The sequence below is a fragment of the Manis javanica genome, chromosome 8 (assembly GCF_040802235.1).
Source record: "Manis javanica isolate MJ-LG chromosome 8, MJ_LKY, whole genome shotgun sequence".
Classification (NCBI taxonomy): Eukaryota; Metazoa; Chordata; class Mammalia; order Pholidota; family Manidae; genus Manis; species Manis javanica.
The window spans coordinates 6,276,021-6,299,639 of record NC_133163.1 but is presented as its reverse complement, the minus strand read 5'-3'; the positions used below and the strand labels follow the sequence as shown (position 1 = coordinate 6,299,639).

General features: G+C 47.0%; 1 long non-coding RNA gene across 3 annotated transcripts in view; it reads right to left on the bottom strand.

Moving 5' to 3' along the window:
* LOC140843236 (uncharacterized) overlaps positions 1-23,619 on the bottom strand; it is a 183,204-nt gene that overhangs the window by 155,654 nt on the left and 3,931 nt on the right. For 2 of the 3 annotated variants that reach the window (XR_012120836.1, XR_012120834.1), the window contains exon 2: positions 20,621-20,848. This is a non-coding gene — a long non-coding RNA (uncharacterized lncRNA). Of the gene's footprint in view, positions 1-20,188; positions 20,314-20,620; positions 20,849-23,619 lie in introns of all 3 variants that reach the window. The other variant, XR_012120835.1, reaches the window with a different exon arrangement.

Here is a 23,619-nt window from a genome sequence, read left to right as displayed (position 1 = left end):
GTGGGCGGGAGTGGGTGTGGCAGGAAGTCTCTGGCCAGCAAGAGTCACAGGATTACAAAACTAGGAGGCGCCTGAGAAACCGTCCCTTTGGCTGATGGCCAAGCTCAGGCTCAGAGACGGGGAGGGATCCTGGAGACACTGGGACCGCTCGTGTCACACCCACTTGGCCAATGAGGAAGCAGAGACCAGAGGGCAGAATGAATCTCCTGAGAGCTCACGGTAAGGGATGCACTTGAGATCTGTCCCCACGCCCTCTTGACTTTGAAACTGCTGCAGCTCCTGGGACATCTTTCCACCCGGCTTTATAGAAGGGCTTGGTTTCAGCCATGCCCCTGAGCCTGCGCAGAATCCTCGGTTAAAGTCTTTTTAACTGAAAGCTCAACTGTGTGATCCTAGCTGGCATTTGACCAATTTCCACTGGGCAGTGCAGAAGGGAGAAAGGCCACTCGGTAGTGTGGCCAATGGGTCCAGCCAAGATGTGAGACCCATTAGAGTCATTAAAAATCACTAGGATGGTTGGGCTCTGAGGTCAGAAACGCAGGATAAACACAACACTCTGGAGGCACTAAGTTCTGCCTTTTCCTGCAGCTGCTCCCACTCATCCAAGCCCAGCACCCAGACAGCCAGACTCCCCAGAACCTGCCCATGAGCTCTGAGGCAGCTCTCTGCTCTGCCACATCCTTAAGCAACACCTTCAAAAGCCCGTTGGGGACCTGGCCAGTTTGCAACAGTCTTTTACAAACAGGATAGAAGGGCCCCCCAAAGCCACGCCCTTGGTCAGTTTCCTCTGAGAAATCCCCAAGCACATTTCCCACATGTTAGATGTGGGTGCAGACAGAGCAGTGCACTTTGCACTCTGGGTTGTGTCTGCTCATCTGCTGTCACCACAAGAGGCCATCCATCACCGAAGGGCAGGGACCTCATCTATGTAATGATGGCTGTTCCTATTTGCTCCATGCACCAGGCATTTTCCATGCATTATCTTCAGTCCTCACAAACAACCCGGCAAGGGAAATATTATCCTGATTATATACAAATGAGAAAACTGAGGGCTACAGAGTTGTAATGACTTGCCCGAGGTCACAGTTAATAAATTGTAGGGACCACAGACCTGACTCTGTCCCTTCCCAGCCATGAGCCTCCTCTCTACTCTTTGGTCCCACTGGGATCAGCACCAGACCTCACACACTGTAGGTGTTGACTTATTTGCAGAATAAATGAATGAGTGAATAAATGAATACAATATATTTGAAAATTTAAATTACTTCATTTGCATTTTCAAAGAAGTACATCAGTGCAGCTGTGAGGAAGAAAACAAGTCTGTTCATTAAAGAGTTTCCTGGATTTTTGAACTCAGTGACAACAATCTCTAAATAATTTGGTGACTTTTGGCCCATTCTTAGTACAACAAAAACATTTTTAATTAAAGTTTATTCCTAAGCCAACTTTTCTTTCTTAAAGATGAGGAACTAATGTTTGCTGAGCATTTATTATAGGTACACACTACATGTCAGCACACTCGATCTCCACAGAAACCCTGCCAATGGGCATCATTACCAGTTACCAGAGGAAGAGACTGAGGGTCAGAGTGGCTGTGTGATGTGCCTGAGGGCATTCAACCAAGTAAAGCCAGGAAGGTCAGAGGCCAGGACTGCATGAGTCCCCAATACTTCGCCCAAGTAACTTTTACCCCCAACCAAGCTTTCTCTCTTCATTTGGCAATTTGCAAATGGACCTTTTTATAACATTATCCCTTATTCAAAGGGCCTTCTAAATGTGTGCTCCTCAGGCATCAGAAAAGCAGAAACACCCAAAATATATAAATAAAGCATAAGAATCCAAAAGTCTCTAAAGAAGTTGTTTTGTTTCCAGTATTTACATTTTGGCGTCACTTTAAAAACAAAAATTGTCTCTTGTGACTGTAGTATTGACTATTGAGTAGCAGGTGGAAGGTGGGGAGATCTGAACCTTTTCAAGCTATGGGCCACTATACCCAGCCTTGACTTTGCTGATTAATGGACCTTCATCACAGGGACGTTTCCTGTGGAGGAAGGCAGCACCCATCAGTCAGTTCCTGCAGAAGGATCTGTCTCTCTTGGATACGTGCGCCAAGCACAACCTCCCCAGTGCCCACAATCCAGTTGATGCCTGCCCCCCCCACCCCCACTGCCTGCCCCAGGACCTGCAGAGGTGGGCAGAGCCTGGCGCCCCAGCCTGTGAGGCAGCCTTGGGGCGGTCAGGTGAGTCCTCAGCAAGTGGCCAACCCAACGGCTGCAGGAACCTGGCTACTCCCTTGTGTGCAGGTGGAGCTGCTGAGCAAATTCCCAGCCGTGGAACCAGGCAGGCAATCCCCTGTGTCTTGCCACCTTCCTACCCTGGCTGCCAGCAGCTGGCCCCATCTCAGAGATGCTGAATAGACCATTTGTTGTAAGATCAAAGGGCCACCTGTGGGAAGTGCCCCACTGCCTGGGGCAGCCCAAGCTGCGTCCTGCCCCAGCGCTGGCCTCCCCTCCTGCCAGACCCCAGGCTTTTGCAAACAGCCCACCTTGTCCAGGGCATCTCTCCACCCCCACCTCCTATTCACATGCGCCATTCTAACAACACCTAACCACCTTCCTCAAATGCCATGTTCTCACAGCTCTTCGCAAGCAGCTTCCCCGTTTTCTGTTCCCTCCATCTGGCACACCCTTCCTTGCCTGTACCCACAAAGGCTCAGGCACCACCTCAAGCAGAATTCCTTCCCCAGCTCCTCAGGGTGGCTCAAGGCCCCCAGAGAGCCAGGCCAGGTCCACCACCACCGCCAGGCTACCAACAGGCCTCACTGGGCTGCAGGATCCCTGGGGTCCCGGGCCGGCCCCAGGTACAAGAGCCCCAGGCTCAGCCCTCGTGCGCTTGGCATCTGATGTTTGTGGAGGAACAAGAGGCAAGGAGCACCTCCACCACTACATTCTCAAGAGAGTCAGTAAAGAATGGATGGATGGGCATTGCAACATGTCTGGGGACCAGTTTAGACAATACATTTAAAATTTAACCCTCGATGGACCAAGGCGGGTTATGGCCCAGCTGTGCCTAAGTCTTCTCTCCCAGGACCACCGCCCACTGCCTGCTTCTGCCCTCACCCTCCCATCAGTCCATGAAAAAAGCACGTGCTGTTTTCATGCTGCTCTGTCATGTCACACACACTCCCCTGTTGAAACACTTTAGTTCCCTCCCCAGGGATGTTGAGGAACAGACAGAAACTTTACCCTGACTCGCCAGCCTTGAATTCCACCATCCAGGGTCCCCTCTTTGGGGCATAAAGGCATTTGGCTTTTCCTGCCTTTCTATCATTTTCTCCCTCCTACTTCTCAGAGTCACCCATGCCTCTGCATGCCCAGCCCTATAGCGGCCCAGCCTCAGCCTTTCAGAACACTCAGATCAGGCCAGAGTGCAGGCAGCAGGTAGGTGAGCACCAGTTGGCCTCTCTTGCCCCTCCCAGCCATCCTGCACCACTGGCCCCCACACTCTCCACTCCAGCATAATGGCCCTGGCTCAGCACCTCCTGCCACAGGCCCTTTGCACATGCTGTTCTCTCCTCTTGGGATGCTCTTGCTCAACTTTGCTTTCTCACCTGCAAGCCTCTGCTCATGGCCTGCCTAACCAGGTAAGATGTAGCTTTTACAGGCATCCCAGGTCTTACATGTGATGCTGCAATAAACAACTACCTCCCTCACTAGAATGCAAGCTCCGTGGGCTTGCAACTGTCTTGCCCACAGTGCTGGGCACATATGCCTATTAAAATGCACATGGGCATGATTTGATCTCCTTGTATCTCACAGATCACCTCTAAGAGTTTACTCTCAGAGGTTCTAAAAAGCTTGAATGTATTTGGTCAGCTCATATCTGTCCACCTTTTTCATGTGTGATCTCCAGGGACCAGGGAGAAGGACCTCTCCGCTGCTCCCCGCCAGCCCAGAACACGAAGCTTGGCCTGCCGGAGGCTCTCCCCGAGCTCGCTTGTGACCTAATGAAGGAGCAGCGGCAAGTGTTCCAGCAGAGCCCACACGCCCCGATGTGCTGGGCTTGTGCGCCGCCTGGAACCCCCGAGCGGCAGGCCGGCCCCCACAGACCTGGCTCCTTCTGCCTCTGTTCAGTGTCCTGTGGCCCTGCCCCAGCTCTTCCTGCCCCTCCTCTCTGAAGGTGAAAATCTCCACCGAGCTGGGAGTAAGGCAAGGCCAGTCCAGCCGTGGAGGGATGGAGACCATCTCCTACTTGCTAGAATGTGTGTTTGCCACTGGGCAGAAAGGAAGTTCTCCTCCGATCACTTTGCTCCACCCCGACTGTGGCCGGGCCTCAGACCTGGCACCTACCCTCAGGAGGGAGAAGAATGGTTTCAGAAATGAGACCTCGCCTCACCTTTCAAATCACATCTCAGAGGCCATCCGCCTCTGGCAGTTCTTCTGGGTGCCCCAGGGCAAACAGTGGAAGGCTCTGGGTTCCCACAAGGAGTCGTTTGTCCTGCCCTGTCACATTAGATGCTGCACTTTGATGGCCCTGTCACCCTGCATCCATGCGTCTGGCAGGACCTGTGATCTCTTTACTCTGATGTCCATCTCTTCACTTAACAAACCTGGCCTTTATTCTGCTTCACATCATGGGCTAGTCAGTGGGGACACAGAGGGGAATATACTTATGCCTCCAGTAGCTGATGATCTAGTGGGGAGTCAGACACACACACTCACCCACCTTACCACACAGCATGAGAGGAACTCAAGTGGTGCCAGCACTGAGCTGTGAAAGCAGAGAGCCACCCACCCAGCCCAGAGGGACGAGTAGGTTGGGAAATGATTCCTAAAAAAAGTAACATCTGAGTAGGGTTTTAAAGGATGTGTAGGAGTTTGAGGAACCATTAAGGAAAGAAAGTACACATCAAAGTCAAGAAAAGTTGCCGAAGAGTTTAGTTCAGCCACCTATAAGCATCGCGGGGCAGCCCCATCATATGAGAGTCCCAAAAAGCATTTAAAGAAGCATCTTTTTCTTGTTTACATTTCCAAGGCCCCAAAGAAAGCCCGGTCAATGCATAAGACACACAGGGAGTTGAGAAAGCAGATGTGTGCTGTCCATTCAGTTGGATCTTCTCCCTGCTGTCCCCATCTCTCAGTAGATTATAAGCTTCTGGTTGCAAGGTCCAAATACATGTGAATATTTGTATACGCCTCCATAGCAACTTCACAGTGGGTGACCCTGGGTGACACTATAGATGCTCAAATATTTGTCTTAACCAACAATTGCACAGCACGTTGGATTTGGGGAAGTACTTGTGCTAATGGTGGCAGTCGGTAGCTTTTCCCTGCCCTGAGTCTAGTAACATGATAAGCACCCTGTATGAGCCCCTCCTGTGACGTCATTTGATGTAACCCCACAGTGAGGTAGGCATTACCATCTATATTTTGCAGGTGAAGAAACTAGAGGTCGGGGCAGTTTGCAGGTCTGCCTGTGTGATGCTGACCCCCTACCCTGGTTCCCACTTCAGGGTGGGTAAACTGAGGTCACATGCTGTGACCCAGTAGAGAGCAGTTAATTCAGAAAACCCACAAGGCATGGACACTTGGTCTCCTTGGAAGGAAGTGGTTCCAGCTGAAGAGGGAGGGGAGGAGCTCCTTTCAACATCTGCGTCCTGTCAAGTCACACCCTCCAGGGACCCAGCAGCACCCCCGGGTCCTCCGGCATACCCAGCCCAGCTCCCTCCACTCGGGCTTGCTGAGGCTGAGCAGACCCTTGCAGGCCTCTCCCTGCCCAGGCCCCGGCCACCAGGAAGGGCCTGGCACCCAGTTGCCCACTCCCTGTGTAGCCCTGCCCTGGGGAGGCAACGTCCCAGTGAGAGGCCTGGAGCCCATGCGGTGAGAAATAAAGGAATCAAAGTCAGCGCCCACCCACCCTTCAGGAGGCTGCAGGGCTAAGGCCTGGCCCTGATGCAGGCCTGGGCCAAACTGTGCAGCTGAGCAAGCCACTCACCTCCCTGGGGCTCCAGTTTCCACACCAGTGAAATGGGAAAACCCCAGGGACCTTTCCTGGAGGCTGGGAGGACGGAGGGGAGTACCAGCAGAAGTAGCAAGCCCACTGCCTCAGTCTCCTAGGGGCACCTTGAAAATGCAGATTCCTGGGCTGGTCAACTCATCTGCATGTGGAGCCAAGGGAGCAGCGTTTCTAGCAGAGTCTCTGAGTGGCTCTGATGGGAAAGCAGGTGAGGGACACACTGAGATCATGTGCGTGGAAGACAGCGGGCACCAATACCCAGGGAACTCCTCAAACTCCAGCCAGCCTCCCCAGACTAGGGACCAGGGCACACCTGAGCCCCTCCCCACTAGCCAGTCATCCCCACTAGCCTATCAGTTAATGACACTTGGTAACTTACGAGCACTTGACAGATGCCAGAACCCTCCCCAACCCCTCTCAGAGCCACCCTCCATCCCCGCTGCTCAGCCTCCGCTGGCCGCCTCCCAGCTTCTCCTGTGGGCCCAGGGCGCTGATCTGCGGTGACCAGCAGGCCCGCTGGGGCCCCCGGATCCTTCCTTTGGATGCCCTGCAGGTTGCTGCCCCCTCCACTCCCAGGGCTCTCTTCCTGACCCCGCCGAGGCCCGGCAGGGGCACTGCCCTCCTGTCGGGTTTCTGTCCTCCCTGCTCACCCCATTGCGGATGCTGTTCAGCCTCCCTCCGATGACCCAGTTTGAGGGTACCCCATTTCCTCCCAGGGCCTGACCAGAACATCCTGTATCAAAGTGGCCTCGTTAAAATGGCCTTGTCCATGGGCCCCCCGAAATGCCCTGCTTCCCTCCAGCAGATGATTCCATTTCTCCCTCTGGCTTCTGGGCACCACTGTCTTCTTAGAGAAATAGTTTTCTAGAGCCCCAAGAAGTCCAGCTGCAGGCTGAGCTTCTGGGGAGGTGGGAAGCCTCCTTATCTGGGAGCAGGAAGGCAAGTCTGGCCCAGTGCTACTAGGGACTTTGGGGCCCATTCCCTAGGGAGCACAGCACCTTGCAAGTGTCCCCAGCTCACTAATGCCTCTAGAAGATGCTTGGCAGACCCCCAAGAGGTGGGAGGCTGGGACAGAGCCCAGCCGGGGACCTGGAGGAGTGGGAGAGAGGAAGTAAAAATGTCCCTGGGCATCCCCAGACCCCCATGGGCAAAGATCGCTGAGGGGCTGAACTGGGCCCACCCCACCTACCCACTCAGCATCTCCAGGGGGCAGCGGGAAGCGAGACGGCTTCCGAAGTTCCCCGGGTCCTTCTGATAAGCAGCCAGGCTGGGTGAATAAATTGACTGAAATTCCTACCAACTCAGTACATACAATTCTACAATCTGACAATAATCAGACTGAAAGATGAGTTCCCAGTCCACCCTGGGTATCAGGACCGACCGGAGGAACCTGACAGGAGTGTGCTGTGGCCACCCCATCACTCCACACTTAGAATGCCTGCCGTGAACTCAGACGTCAGAAAGACCAGAGGTCCCTGTGTTCAGCAGCCAGTGAGACACAGGCCTCACTGCAACACCCTGACCTATCAAGGGTGCAAATTCCATTGAAGTTCTATAAAACAATAAGTGCATGTTTGAATTAATACCAATATTTATTGGGATTTAACAAGAATCCAAACCGGTATGTATCTCTGAGCTTTATCTACATATCCTCTATAGAGTTATTAAAACACCAAAATATCATTTTAATCATCAGTGGGATTTTAATTAACACACAATAATGATTCCCATTCAGTTGGACTCCTCAGATTCGGAAAGTAATTACTCATTCATGACACTTAATTTGAAGTGTTACCACAGATTTGTATCTCCTGAAGCCACAAGAAGTTAGATCATAATATTTCTTGTTAGAACTTATAGAGCAAGTTCACTTCAGAGAGAGAGTGAAGGTTCCAGGACAGGCAGAGAGGAAAGAGCTGAGAGCCAGTCGGGTGGCCTCCCAGGAAGGAAGGCGGGTATGGTCACAGGAGAAGAATACCACCCTGCTTTCACCAGCACCTGGTCCTGCTCACTCCCCTGCACCCTGCCCTGGGGTCCCTGGTGTTGAACACTTTCAGGGATGGAGAGCTCATTACCACAAAAGTAAAGCTGCCCTGGATAGCCTTGCGAAGCCGCTTCTCTCCAAACCTCCATTTTACCATCAACCAAATGGGAGGAAGGGCAGCCGGGCAGCCTGCCTCCTTGCTCCATGGGTCCCTGAGAATAGCTGGCTGAGAGCTCCCCTCTGCAAACACAGGTCTATCCAGACACGCAAGGTGCTGAGGATTCGCCTTGAAAAGGTTCTGGTGCCACAATTCCAGGGGACATTTGCAAAGCCCCTGGGGCATGGGGTTGGTAGGAAGAAGTGCAGGCTGGTTTCTGGGGCACCTGTGGGGGTCAGGCCATAGGCAAGACTGCCTTTAGAATCCTGCGCTGAGTCCCACCCTCCCGACCACACCCTGCTTCAGAGACATCTCCATACTTGAAGGGTTCCATAGGATCACCCCTCCCAATCACAGTCTCAGGACAAGCTGAAGCATGGGGGTTCTAAGTGGCTTCAGGTGCAGGATTAATGAGAGCTTAGCCTGTGGCCATTCAAAAGCAGGCTCACACTCCCTGGTGTGTCCCTTGGAGAAGTGTGGCTAGTGTGCAAAGGAGACCCACATAGGGGTGGCACTGTAACAGGACCCGCAACAGCAGACACTCAAATCAACCTGTACTCTCAGCTACTACAGAATAGCCTCCTAATTTAAATATGCTATCTCCATTGCCAGGAAGATGAGTATTTCAAAAGAGGTAGATATCGTTACACCAAATTTTTTCCACCTGCACAAAATTCATCCCCATACTGACCACCTTGGGCTGCAGTCTAGAGGGGCACTTTACTTGCTTCTGAGCAGGGGATCTCAACCTGGGGATGATTCTGGCCCTCAGGACACATTTGGCCTTGTCTGGAGTAACTTTTGGTTATTACAACTCAGGGTACTACTGGGTGAAGGCAGTGATACCAGCAGACATCCTACAAGGTACAGGACAGCCCATCACCCCCAGCAAAGATGGCCCATCCAAATCTCAGATTTGGTGATAGGAGAGAAAACGATCAGAAGGCATGAGGGTTGTTTGTCTAGTTTCATTTTGCTGATCAGATTACTTACTTAGAATGCAAACATAGACTTAGACTGGCCAGAACTCCAGCTAAGCCCAGGAGATGTTGCCGTCTCCCCAGAAGGACAAGGAGAAGGTCACCTGTGAGGAAGCCAGCCTTGGGCACCATGAGACAAGGGGACAGAAATCTCCATTCCAGTTTCTGCAGATCTAAGTCCTTCTACACAATGCACAATATAGACTTGACTTGGACGCTACACAGAAACCCAAAACCTTGTCACTGAGGCATAAAAGATATTAATTTTCTGGTAGCAAAGGTATTTATTCATCATCACTGCCTCAATGAGGGGCTGTTTTCTCAAAGTAAAGGAAAAATCTCTTCTTCTCCCCAGTCATGTTAACCTTGCTAGTGATAAATTACCATCCCTTACCTGCTATCCCCCAAGTCACTCATCATCACCCCCACTTTTGGGATGGAGCATCAGCCACAGTGGCTGCTGCCTCAGTGGTTGGCTGAGTGCAGAACCGATTCCCTTAAGCTCACGTAAAACACCCAACACAAAAGAAATAGTTCTAAATCCTGCTACCCCTTGAACGCATCCCTTAGATGCTTGGAGAACAGCAGAAAGGGAATTGCTGGCAGATTTGCTGAGACTTTGAAACTGTCCATCAGTGAATAAGCAAAACAATGCCTTTTCAGACAGAGGAAAGCTGAAAGAATTCATCACCAGCAGATCTGCCCTAGAGAACTGTTAAAAGAAGCTCTGTGGGCAGAAGGAAAATGATACTAAATGAAAACCTGGATCTATACAAAGGAATGAAGAACACCAGAAATGGTAATTCCATTAGTAAATATAAAGATGCCTTTCTTATTACTCACAATTCTTTCGAAGATAATCAACTGCTTAAAGGAAAAATAAAAGCAACATGTGGTGGGCATACCGTATAATAGAAGTAAAATGTATGACAACAATAGCACGAAGTCCAAGAGAGAGGAAATGAAAGTCTACTGTTGTGAGAATCTTCTACTATGTGTGAAGTGGAACAATATTACCTGAAGATCATGATGAATTAAGGAGGTATATTAAAAACCCTAAATCAACCACTAAAATAACTTGACACAAAGTTAAAGCTAACAAACCAATAAAGAAGACAAAATAGAATCATAATAAAAATACTCAAGCCAAAGGGAGGCAGCAAAGAGGAAAAGAAGACAAAAAACAGATGAGACAAAAGGAAAACCAATAGCAAAGTGGTAGGTTTAACCCTAACCATATCAATAATGGTATTAAAATTAATTATCTAAAACCACAATTAAAAGGCAGAGTTTGTCAGATTGGATAAAAAACAAAACAATACCCAACTCTATTGTGCCTACCAAAAAGCCACTTTAAATATAAAGACATAAATAGGTTAAAAGTAAAACAATAAAAAGTATATAAATATATACACCATGCTAACACTAAACAAAATAAAATGGGTGTGGCAATATTAATATCAGACAAAGTAGATTATAGAGCAAAGAATAACAAAGGGACAACATAAGTCACACTATAATGAAAAGGGTTAATTCATCAAAAGGCTATTCCAATCCTAAATGTTTATGTACTTAGTAAGAGAACTTCAAAACATATGGAGCAAAACTGTTAGAAATGCATGTAGAAATAGATAAATTCCTGTTTTTTGTGGGAGATCTCAGTACCCCTTTTCAATAACTGATGGAACAAGTAGACAGAAAATCATTAATAATATTTGAATACTTATCAACCAACTTGCCTTAATTGACATTTATAGAGCACTATACCCAACAAGAGCAGAATACACATTCTTTTCAAGTGCACGTGAAACACTCCCCAAAACAGAACATATTCTGGGCCACAAAACAAGTCTCAACAATCCAAGTCATACAAAGTATGTTCACTGAGCACAGTGAAATTAAACTGAGTGTCAATAATACAGAGATATCTAGGGAATTTGGAAATGTATAAGAATTTGGAAACTAAATAACACATTTCTAATAATTCCTGGGTCAAAGGAAAAATCAAAAGTAAAATTTAAAAGTATTTGAACTGCATGAAAATAAAAATACAATTCATAGAATGCTGCTAACACAACATTAAGGGTGAAATTTATAGCTTTAAATGCCTATATTAGAAAAGAGGGAAGAAAGCTCTCAAATCAATGATCTCAACTTTTACCTTAAAAAACCAGCCAAAGAAGAATAGATAAATAATTAAACAGACAAATAGGAAATAAAAACAGTCAAGGAGAAACCAAAGAAATAGAAAACCAATAGAAAAAAATCAGTAAAACCCAAAACTGGTTCTTTGGCAAGACTGATCAAATTGATGGAACTCCAGTCAGACTGATTAGGAGAAACAGAAGAAACAAATTACCAGTATCAGAAGTAAGAGAGGTAACATCACTACAAATCCTACAGATAGTAGAAGGATAATCAGGGAACATTATTAAACATTTTATGCCAACAAAGTCAACCATTTAGATGAAATGGGCAAACTACCAATTTATAGAAGAAGAAATAAACAACCCAGATAGCACTTTAATTATTAAAGACATTGAAATTTTAGTTAAACTTGCCCAAAAGGAAACACCTGGCCCAGATGGTTTCACTGGTGAATCCTACTCAAACATTTCAGAAGAGATAATATCAAACTCTTCCAGAAAATAGAAGAGGATAGAACATTTCTCAACCCATTCTACAAAGCCAGCACGACCCTGATACTAAAACAAGGCTAAGACACTATAAGAGAAGAAAACTATAATACAATAACCCATATGAACATAAATGCAGCAATTCTTTTACAGATTGTAGCAAACTGAATCGAATAACATGTAAAGGATACCATGACCAAGTGGGTTTTCTCCTGGGAATACAAGGCTGATTTAACTTTGAAAATCAATCTATGAAATTTGTCATATTAACAGACTAAAAAATGAAAAACCATATGTTCATCTAAATAGACAAATAGAATGGATTTGTCCAAATCAAGCATCCATTTCTGACTTAAAAAAATAATCTTCAGCAAACTAGGAATAGAAAAGAACTTCTCAGTCTAGTAAGGTCCATCTTCCAAGAACATAGCACCATTTGTAATGGTGAAAGACTGAATTGTTTTGCCCTAAGATGAAGAGCAAGTCACAGAAGGTTACTCACCCCACTTCTGTTCAGCATTAAACTAGAAGTTCTAAGCAGTGCAATAAGGCAAGAAAAGAAATAAAAGGAATCCAGATGAAAAAGAAGACTTAAAACTGTTTTTATTCACAGCGCAATAGTCTATACAGAAAATCCTATATAATATACCAAAAAAAGTAACTAGTAAGTGAGTATAGCAAGGTTGCTAGATATAAGATTGATATTTGAAAACAATTATATTTCTATATCCTGGCAACCATGAGAAACTGAAATTAAAAAAAATAAGAAACACTGAGGTATTATGTCTAACAAAAGATGTACAAGGCCTGAGCACAGTAAACTATGAAATACTGCTGAGAATATTTAAGAAAGATCTAAATGAAAGAGGAATTTCTGTAACCATGAGCCAGAAAACTATTGTTAAGATATCAATTCTCCCTAATTATTGATAGATTCAATATAATCCCAATCAAAACCCCAGCAAGCTTTCTTATAGAATGGACACACTGACTTTAAGGCTCTTATGGAAGTGGATTTCAGAAAGAGATAATGCCAAACTCTTCTAGAAAATAGAAAAGGAAGGAACATTTCTTAGCCCATTCTACAAAGCCAGCACAACCCTGATACTAAAGCAAGGCTAAGACACTATAAGAGAAGAAAACTGTAATACAATAACCCAAATGAAAATAAATGCAACAGTTCTTTTAGAGCCTAGAATGGAAAAAAACAACTTTTAAAAAGAAGAACATAATAGGAAGATTAACACTATAATCAAGACAGTGTGGTATTGATATCAACATATACAAATAGATCAGACTCCAGAAATAAACCCCCATAAATATGGTCAATTGATTTTCAACACAGATGTAAAGGTAATTCAGTGGAGGAAAGATAGTCATTTAGCAAGTGTGCTAGGACAATGGAATAATCATATGCCAAACAAAAATGAGCTTCAGTCCATACCTCACACCATATGCAAAAACTAACTCAAATGACAAACCTAAATACAAAACATTAAACTATAAAACCTATAGAGGAAAATATTTGCAAACTTCAATTAGGCAATGATTTCTTAGATATGACACCAAAAGTACAATATTTAAAGGGGAAAACAATTATAATTCACCTTACCAAAATTAAGAATGTGTGCTCTTCAACAGAAACTGTTAAGAAACTGAAAAAGCAAGCCACAGAATAGGAAAAAATATTTACAAACCATACAGCTGATGAGAATATATAAAGAATGTTCAGAACTCAACAATAATAATTAAAACCTAATTTTAAATGGGCAAAAGATTTGAACGGACACTTCACCAAAGTAAATGAAAAGATGGCAAGAAGCATATGAAAAGATGTTCAACATCATTAGCCACTAGGGAAATGTAAGTTAAAACCACAATGAGCTACCCACCTATTAGAATGTCTAAAATTAAAAAGGCTGACCATACTAAGTGTCGGTGAGGATGTGAAGCAACTGGAACTCTGATATTTTGCTGGTGGAAACAAACAAACGATACAATCACTTTGGAAAACAGTATGGCAGTTCTAAAATGTTAACCATACAGCTGCTGTATGAGCCATCCATTCTATTCCCAGGTATTTACCCAAGAAAAAAGAAAATATATGTCCATACAAAGATTTGTACATGAAGGTTCATAGCAATTTTATTTGTAATAGCCCAAAACTGGAAACAATCCAAATGTCCATTAACAGGTGAATGTCATCAGATTATGGGATGGCTATACAATAAAATACTACTCAACAAAAGGAACTACTCCTACTGGCAAGTGCATCAGTGAATCTCAACAATAGTCTGCTGAGTGAATAAGCCAGATGTAGAAGACTATCAATGTTAAGATTCTTTCCAAATAAACTCCAGAAAATGCAACCTAATCTATGGAGACAGAAAGCAGCTCAGTGGTTACCTAGGGTAGAGACTGGGAGAGGCAAGACAGGAGGGTCAGGAGAGAAAGGTTACAGAGCCACACAAAGAAATATTTGGAGGTGATAGGTATGTTTGCTATCTGGATTGTGCTGACGATTTCATGGGTGTGTACATATGTCAAAACTTTTCAAATTATATACTCAAAACCTTTATGGTTTATTGCTTGTCAATTATACCTCAATAAAGCTGTCACAAAATTATGATGTACCTGAGTTTTCTGGATCGACAGCCTCTTACCCTTTCACCTGAATTTCTCACCTGGGTCTTACACCAGTGGGAAGTTCCTAATGAATGATCCTCTCCATGTTTCTGCCAGCCATGCTTCAAAAGTTGAAAAGAGATCCTCATTATATCCAAGCATCCTATCAGCTGGCTCTCACGTTTCATTCACGGTTCTGAATTCGTATTCCAATGGCTCAGACAGCTCAAGGAGCTGATTCAAAACCTGGGACACAAACACAAGTGTCACTCCAGGCTCACACACAGCATGTGACCTGTGGCCTGTCAGCTCACAAAGAGTCATGCTCCTCCCTCCATCCAAGGTCAGACTTCCAGCCCCATCAACAGGCAAGACTGTGCAAAGCTGGCGCAGAAACACAGGCATGCATGTGCACATATGAGGCAGGGAGAGAGGCCCTCCATTTCTCCCTTCGAATCTTACTTTGGGCTCTGCTGTAAAAGTCTTGCATAAGAATAAAGGCAATGAGCATCTTGTATGTGTTTAAGTTTTTTTCCAACCCACCATAGATTTCAGGGTGGGGGAAGAGACTCCTGCAAGGGTGACAGCCACTGAGTAACAGGGACTTAAGAGATGAAGATCTGGGCCAGTCCACTCATTTCACAAATGAGGTACCCAGAACCCCTGAACTTGGACCTAGCTCTCTCACAGAGCCGTGTTTCTTTCGGGGACCGTGTATGTGTCCCAGGAGAGGCCCCAGGACAATAACCAGGCAGCATTCGGTAAGAACAGTAGCTCTCGGAAGTTCCAAGGTAAAACCACCACCCAATTCCCAGAACAAGGGGGCAAAATCACTGGGGTCTACTGCTTGGCTACGGGGACAGACATCCAAGGAAATAAGGCCTTAAAAATTGCATTACATGCTGCGGAGGGAAACACATGCAGTGTGAGAGCAACACAGGAGGAATATTTGAACTGAGAAGCCAAGGCGTAGGAAGAAGGTGGCCTCTTAGCCTGCTTCACGTACTTCACAGGCCAATACCTCGGATGCTGGGGGACGGGGCATGGTTTTTAGCACCCCTGCCACTGGCATTCTCTCAGAGGGTTAAAATTTCCGACTTAGTCCAAACCGAGATGCCAGCTCCACTCAGCAGTCTGTAAAGAGGCTAACAGCCAATTCACGTTACTGGGAAATCTGCTGCGCGCCTACCCAGTTTGCTGCCACTTCTTGTATGTTTCCTGTTTCCTGTTAGGAATCATCTGTGTTACTGTTATACCCCCGTCATTTCAAGTTCTCCTCCTCTCTCCTTTTTATGAACGGGGCACCCAATTTATATTTTTTTATGATTCTTCCCAATCCATGTGAATAACCACCTCCTATTGTACCACTTGTCGATTTCTGAAGTTTGTGGCCTGTGTTGGAATGTTCTTTCTAGAGGAGCCCAGGGCTAGGCCCGGAGCTGCTGCTCAGTATGTGCGTAAAATCCATTCCCTACCTGCCAATTCCAAAAGCCGTGGCTCCTCCCACCAAAAGGGGGAGAGAGGAGACAGAGACACAGAGGTGGAAGCTTCCACTGTCATCTGAGGCATCCAGAACCTTCTGAATAGCAAACTGGTTTTCACAGAGCACACGCAGGAGGTGCAATACGGGAGCTCAAGACCAGTGCCCAGCAATGCTTACGAACTGCCTGCTAAAAAGTTTTATTTGTGAAGCATCATTCAAAGGAGAGCGGGGAGGAAAGGCAAAACGCCATCAGCATTTTGACAAACTCAGTAGGAAAGGGGGACCCTTTACTGTGACTATCTTGAGGACCAAGAGGAAGGACTAGGGTGACGACGAAGAGAACAAACGGAGTTTCCGAGAACACGGGGGCCTCGCTGCGCAGGCGCAGAACTGCCCATCTTCAGGTCTGGCAGATCCACACCCAGGGCCAACGACCCTGCCGCTCACCGGGCTGAAGGGCCCCTGGGTCTGGGCTCAGCTGCTCAGGCCCTGTCTGGGCACCACCCGCTCTCACTCACAGAGCTCACCCCATCAGCGGCGTGTGGCCCGGTTTAGGTGTTAAACTCGGTCTCCCTCCTCCGTCAAGAAGCTCCAGGGGTGGGGCAGGGGGGAGGCGGGTACTGTTACGGCTGTATCCCCGGAGCCTGGCTGATGGCTACAGAGGTCAAGAAAGATCTGGAATGTCTGCCTCTATAAGCAGAGGCTGCAATCAGACAGGATAATGGATAATGATGATGATGAGAAAAAGTGCAGCCGCCTTTTATTGAGCATTGATTCTACACCAACTGCCCTTGTAGGTACTTCAGGCCCGTGGATGGCTTGTTCCTAGCAACCGTGCTTTGAAGTAAGGATAGATCAGACCATTTTATGAGGGAAAGGGAGCCCCCAGTGATGGAGTGACTTTCCCACAGCCTCATGGCTGACATGCAGCCAGTGCTGAAGCCCTGCCTCTGACTGCCTGGAAGGGGCCCTACGTGGACCAGGTGACCAGAGACGTAGCCACAGAGGAGGGAGCGAGAAGCGCAGCCTCAGCACTTCCCTCACCGAGTCAGCGGGTTCTGCAGGCCCACCCAGCCCACAGCTGCAAGCTGCCCGCCGCCAATCTGCCTGCGGCAGGAAGTGCTTTCTGCGACTCCACTGCCCTTATCTCCTGGCAGGGCTGCTCTGCAAGGTCATGATCACAGCACTTTATCAGAACATCTTCACCTCCTGGGGACACAGCCCTGCCAGCTCACAACAGCAATTTCCTTTAGATCTTCCCCCAGGAGCCCTCATCACAGCATCACAAATTAAAACCAGGAACTCCAAACTGAGCTATGTATACCCTGGCCTGGAGCAGAGGCCACAAGGAAATCTATGTAGCAAAAATATTTTCCTCTCCCTCTAGCTGATGAGCTCCTGCCTACCCTGCAGAACCCCAGCTCAAATGCCCTTCCCCTGGAAGATTTACCAATGCCTCCCCCACCCCCAACTATAGTGTCAGTGCTCTGAAAATATCTTGCTCACTTGCCTCCCTCAATTGTCATTATTTGGTTTTGTATCTCTCTTCCCCACCAGACTATAACCTGGAGGTTTATAGGTTAAACTTCCTCCTGGTGCAAATATAGGTTAACCACCTAGAATGAATATATGATTTAATCATGGTTGATGGAGTTACTAGCTCTGTGATCTTGAGCTATCTTTCGTTTCTGAACCAGCTTGCTCATCTGTACAATGAAGATAAAATAGGTCTCTCTAACACTGTGGGAATTAATCATTTCAAATGTTAGATACGTAGCAGCCGCCTAGTAAGTGTTAGCAACATCCCTTCCCACTTCCCACCTGCCCATGTCAGCTCTATCCTTGGGGCACATTGAAAGTCTCACCAATGTTCGTCTCAAGGAATCACTGAATGGATAGAATTAAGTGAAACGCTGAGGACTTACCCAATACACAATACTTAGGAAAACAAGGAGAGATTCAACTCAAGGAAGAGGCCCCCACTCCCTGCCAAAGAATCGGGTCCGGGCAGCCCAATCCTACCACTCCTTTCTCCCTGCTTCTTGGACTCATAGGAAGACTACATTTCCCTGCATCCCTTACAGCTATGTCAGGGTCATATGACTAGGTTCTGCCCAATGGAATGTGAGTAGACAGACCAGGCACCTTTCTAAGCCCAGCTCTGAACCACTTCAAGTGGTCCTCCACGCTTTCTCTCTCCCTTCTCAGTGTTTCTGTCTCTCTTCTAACCTCAAAGCTGGAGATGAAAGATTCTAACATAGTGGAGTCACATGCTGGAAGGTGCCCAGTTTCATGAGTCAGTGCTTAGAAAAGAGCCACCAACCTTCAGTGGATGCCAACATAAATAATAAACTTTTATTATGTTAAGTCACTGAAATTCCAGGTTATTTGTTCTAGCAGCTAGTGTTGCCCTCCTGACTGATCTAGAAATAGGAGGCAGGAGAGGGTTGAAGATCTTTTACAATTCTAAAATACGTGGCTTCACTTTCTCCATCAAGAGGTGGGAGTGAAGGACCAGATATATGAAGATGGACAGATGGACGTATAGGTTACATACGGGCAAGCATAAGACTGCTGCTTATGATGATTTGGAGGCCAAAACCTCTGCCTACTAGACAGAGAGCCCTAGGAAAAATGTTTGAAAATAGAGCATTCATCTTTTGTGTATATCAGATAGAGTTGGTACATCTGGGGTAAGAGTATAAAGAAAGAGAAGCTTGGGAAAGAACTGACAAGCAGAATGAAGGGGAATAGACAGTCCAGAAATTTGGGGTCCTGCCAGACTGGAAAAGCCAACTGCTCTTAGTCCCAAATAGAAATGGAATTTTCACAGTTGGAGGGCCAAAGTCCCAGTCAATCCTCTGAGCTGGATAAAGCAATTTAAAACAAAGATCAGCTTAAGGGTGTGGCCTTTCTGCAAGCTAGGGAAGGACTTCGGGTGTGGTTACTGGTACACAGAGTGGAGCAAACAAGCTGATCAGAAGCTTACTAAGGTCCTGAGGGAAATGCATTACCAGAGGAACCACGGGTGAATGGTAAAAGCCTTTAACTATTCAAGACTTCTAACAGATTTTGTTCTAGAAACCATAAGAAAATCTATGGGGCCTTGGCTTAGATACTACATCAAAAGTACATCTTAAAGGAAAAAAATTCTCGTCAAAACTAAAACTTCTGCTCTTTGAAAGATAATATTAAGAAACTGAAAAGGACAAGCCAAGCCCTGGGAGAAAATATTTGCAAATCACATATCAAATAAAGAACTTGTCTTCATAATATGTAAAGAACTCTCATAACTCAATATAGGGAAACAACAAAAATGGGCAAAAGATCTGAAGAGACCTATCAATAAGGAAGAAACATGGGTGGTACATAAACAGAAAAGATGCTCGGCATCATCAGTTTTTAGAAAAATGCCAACTACATACCTATTAGAAAGGCTAAAATCAAAAAGACAAAATACCAAGTATTGACATGGAAAGAAAGCAGTTGACTCCTACACATGGATGGCAGGACAGAGAGGATCAGAGCCACAAGCAAGCAGAAAGGGGCCGCTCCGGAGCAGGGCTCCCACCCTCAGCAGTATGGATATTTGGGGCCAGATAATTCTTTGCCCTGGGGGCTGACCTGTGCACTACGGGGTGTTTAGCAGCCTCCAGGACCTCTTCCTAGTAGATGCCCTTAGCAACACCCCCACGAAGCTGTGATAACCAAAACTGTCTCCAGACATTGGCTAATGTCCCCCAGGAGGTTAAAAATCTCCAGGAGAGCATCAATGCTCTAGGGGGATTAACTCACATCCCTAAGAAAGGGGCTGGTCCACCATCCCTTATCTCAAGTCTCTGGGGCCTGGTATAGTTTAGAATTCAGAATATTCTGCATTTTTAAAAGGTAAATATTTAATATTCCCACTGGAGTCTGGGGCAGCTCCCCAACCTCCAGGACATTACTTGTTCTACCCCAAAATAAATGAGTAACTGCATTAAGTGGAATAAAGATTACAAATAGTTTCACACCTATGCAGGTCAGGTTTGCGGCCCAGTGTCTACTATGAACCTAGAAAATAATTGACTTATGGAGCGCTTTGGATTCCAGGATCACAGAATAGTCCACGAGCAAATGGCAGCTCAGAGACGTTAAGTGAGGTGCCCTGGGTCACATGACTATTGCAGCGGGCAGGGACTGTTGGCAGAGGCTGTACTCTTCACCACACCCCACAGCCACCTCTCCTGCTGCCTCTGAACCTGCCAGGGCCCCACGCCGGGGAAAGGAGGGCGCAGACCCAGATACTGGCCCCTGGGCTCTTCCCACCTGCACATCTAGCTACTCCAGGGACTCCGCCTTGATTTCCATGGTCATGGTCTTCTTTTCCAGGCCATCTCAGGATGTGATCAGCCTTTCCATGTAATCAGCCCACACAGTGAAAATCAGTAAAGCTAGACTCAAGGATTTAAGAAGCAGAGAGAAAGGAGAAAACCAGTAAAGAGGGGAGGCTTCCCACAGCCAGAGACCCGGCTGGAAACCAGCCCCATGAGCTTCCCAGGTGGGCCAGATGGTGCACCCTGGCAAGGGGTGTGATGCCCTGTATCAGTCCTTGCCATAGCCACTCTGTCCCACTGGTGAGATTCTCCACCCCCACAAAACAAACCCCATGGGGTCAGGTCTATTTATTCAAATCTTTGCCCTCCAAAGCCAAGCTGTGAAAACCATCAACCTCGCCCAAGGCTGGAGACACAGACTTACCTCCAGCTCGGGAAGCAAGTCCTCTGCCTTTGCAGAGGGGACCAATCAGAGGATGAGACAACCCCTGGGGTGCGGGCGTCCATAGTATCCAGCCATATGGGGGCCCTGCTTCTCTCGGCCGGCTGTGGAGGCACGGGAGATTTTTTTTTCCAGAGCTTGGTGGAGCTCCATATGGTCGAGATCAAAGGTGTTGCTGGGTGCATGGTTCTGCTTTATTTCCAAGCACTGCTGTTAATTAGAAAACAAGATCAGAGGCAGTATTAAAATCCAATTAAATTGATATGAACAGATTGCCAAGTGATGTTCACTAATGTATAATTGAGCACCATGCAAATTTCGGTGGCTGGCTTTTGTTTTGTTCCCCTACACTCTGGAATGAATGATGAGGCTGTGAAGTTCCCCTTCATTGTAAAAAACAAACAAGTTAATGCATTGATCTAGGGGGTATTGCCCTGGTGATTGATGGAAATGAGAGACGAATAGTAAAATGTGACTTTTTGAAGGGAGGGGGCAGAAGGTCTTTGATTCTCTCTTTGTTCCTCTCTGGTTCTATATCCCTTTCTTATGCCGGGGGTCAGGCCCAGCTTTCTGTCGGCATTCCATTGTTACTGATCCAGAAAAAGTTCCTCTGGTTTCCAAGGATGGATTGGAAACAAATTTTGGAAGTTTGAAGGCAGACACCACGGATAAGAAAGGATCTGTGTGCAGGTAGGTTCTGTTTTCCTATTAATTGCTTGCTTGTACTACTCTGTATTAAAAAGAGCGAATGTGTCCTGATTCGGGCTCGTGAGCAAAACCTCCCAGGACCCAGAATCTGGGAGAAGACCCCAGGAGCGTGGGGAAGAGCCAGTTCTACCCAGAGGTGAGGTGGACGCCTCCCGAAAGAAAGCTGTAAGCAGAAACGCACATGCGGATTTGCCTGCTACTGTCCCCACACCCGGTGCTTTGCTCACTGGACTCAGCAGGTTAGTGAGCATTGCCGGTGCCAACGCTGAAGAGAAAGTACCTCCAAGAATGGGAAAACAACCACGGATGGCAGTGTCTGCATATTCATGATGGGCTTGCTGCATTTGGGTTTTGATTTAACTCCCTAAAAAGAAAGGTGAATCTAATCAGCTGGCTCCCAGCATGGCAGTTGGTGTGCTAGTCAGCGAGAAAGACACAGAAAGATAAGGAAGACCCTGGCCTTGGCCTTCAGGCATCCGAAAGGGGGCAGACAGTGTGCATCAACCAGCAGCGTGAGGCCCAGACGGGGAGGCGGCCTCTCAGCACCTGCGGCCTTGCTGTTCCCTTCCTCTCAGAAGCCCTGACCCCAGCTTCAGAGGAGCTCCTGACGGTCCAAGCCTCTGGAGACAAACCCATTCCTTGTGCCCACGAACGGGTCAGGTATGGATTTGGGACCCGGTTCTGGCCAGTGAGATGTGGCATGAAGGGTTTTTCCCCAGCTGCAAGGAAATGTCTTCCCAGTTGCTGGGAAGCCTGCTGCCAACCCAGGGTGAAGCTCACACATGCAGAGGGACCCAGCGTGTCCCAAAGGATCAGAGACACACACCCCCGATTCTGGACTTCTGCGTGAGTGTGATGGCAAAGCCCCCAGTCATGTAAGCCTCCCTGGGCCAGATCTTCTGTTAAATGTTGCCAAAAGTGCCCCAAATGCCAGGATGGGACACTGCTTGTGAGATCCTGGGAAGCTTCCTGAAAGAAATGGCCCCTCCCTACCTTGCTGGTATCAGTAAGATGGCATTGGCTTGGTGCTCAGACTTGTTCAGAGAGGACCTTCAGCAGATGGCATCAGGACAGAATTTAGTCATTAGCAACCTCTGCCTCATTGTCACAGAAAGGGAAGGAAAGTGACATTTGCTAAGGGGCCCAACTGCATGCTTCCCAAACAGCAACCCCCTAAAAGGAGAGGGATGCCATATACATAGTGTCTCTTTTAATCTTCCCAACAAAGCCCCGAGATGGGTTTTACTACCCTCATTTTGCAGACGGGAAAACTGAGGCTTTAAAACATTAAGTAACTTGCTCTGTTATGGTCTCTCCTAGCAGCCAGCACATTCCTTTCAGAGCATTTACCCCATAAATAGATATAGTAAATATCTCATGGTTGTCACGTTATCTAGCTCCTGAGACTCTGAACTCCAAAAGGAAAGGGGACACTTCAGTCTGCTCACGACTGTGCCTCCAGGCCTCATGCATGGCTGGCACTCTGTAAATGGTCTATAATGCGGCTAGTGTCAACTTGGCTAATAAGGGAGAAGTGACCCTCAGAAGCCAATTCTGTCTGCATCCAGAGCCCAAGCTCATGAGCACTGGCCCATCCTCCTTGCCAGTACAACTGCCAACCCAACACCAGGCATACAACCCAACAAGAGGTGAGATTCACCATTTGGTATAATGGGTGAACGTCCCATTATACAACCAAAAAGGGACAGGTGCCCACCTGGAATGTGGAGCAGGGAAACCTGGATGAGCACCCTGGCCACCCACATGCAGGATACCTGGGCTCAGGCCTGGCCTCTGTTGAGCTGTGTGACCTTGGGAAGGTCACTTCCCTTCCCTGGGCCTTAGTCCAACCAGGAGAAGAAGCCTTGCACACACACACGTAATTTGGAAGAAAATGCAGCTTCCCAAGACTAGAGATTGCTTCTCACCAATCAGTCATTCCACGAAGACTTGGCAGAGCAGCCTGAGTCCAGCTCTGAATACATCATTGCCTGAAATCCTACAGAACCCTCATCCTGTGAGGATGGGGTTGCATATCTTTAGGTATCAGTGCCAGTGAGAGGGGTAAGATCGGGGGTGGTAATGTAATTTGTGGGGCCCAGTGCAGAGTGTAAATGCAGAGGTCCTTCTTCAAAAAGCAGAGTAAATATGCACTGTAAGTATTGAAGTACGAGTCCTTCTTCCATTATCTTCTCTGCCCACTTGTCATGGCCTCTTTGTTTACTATTTAATGTGCTGAGCACAGAAAAATTAAAATTTTAAGTTACTAGCAT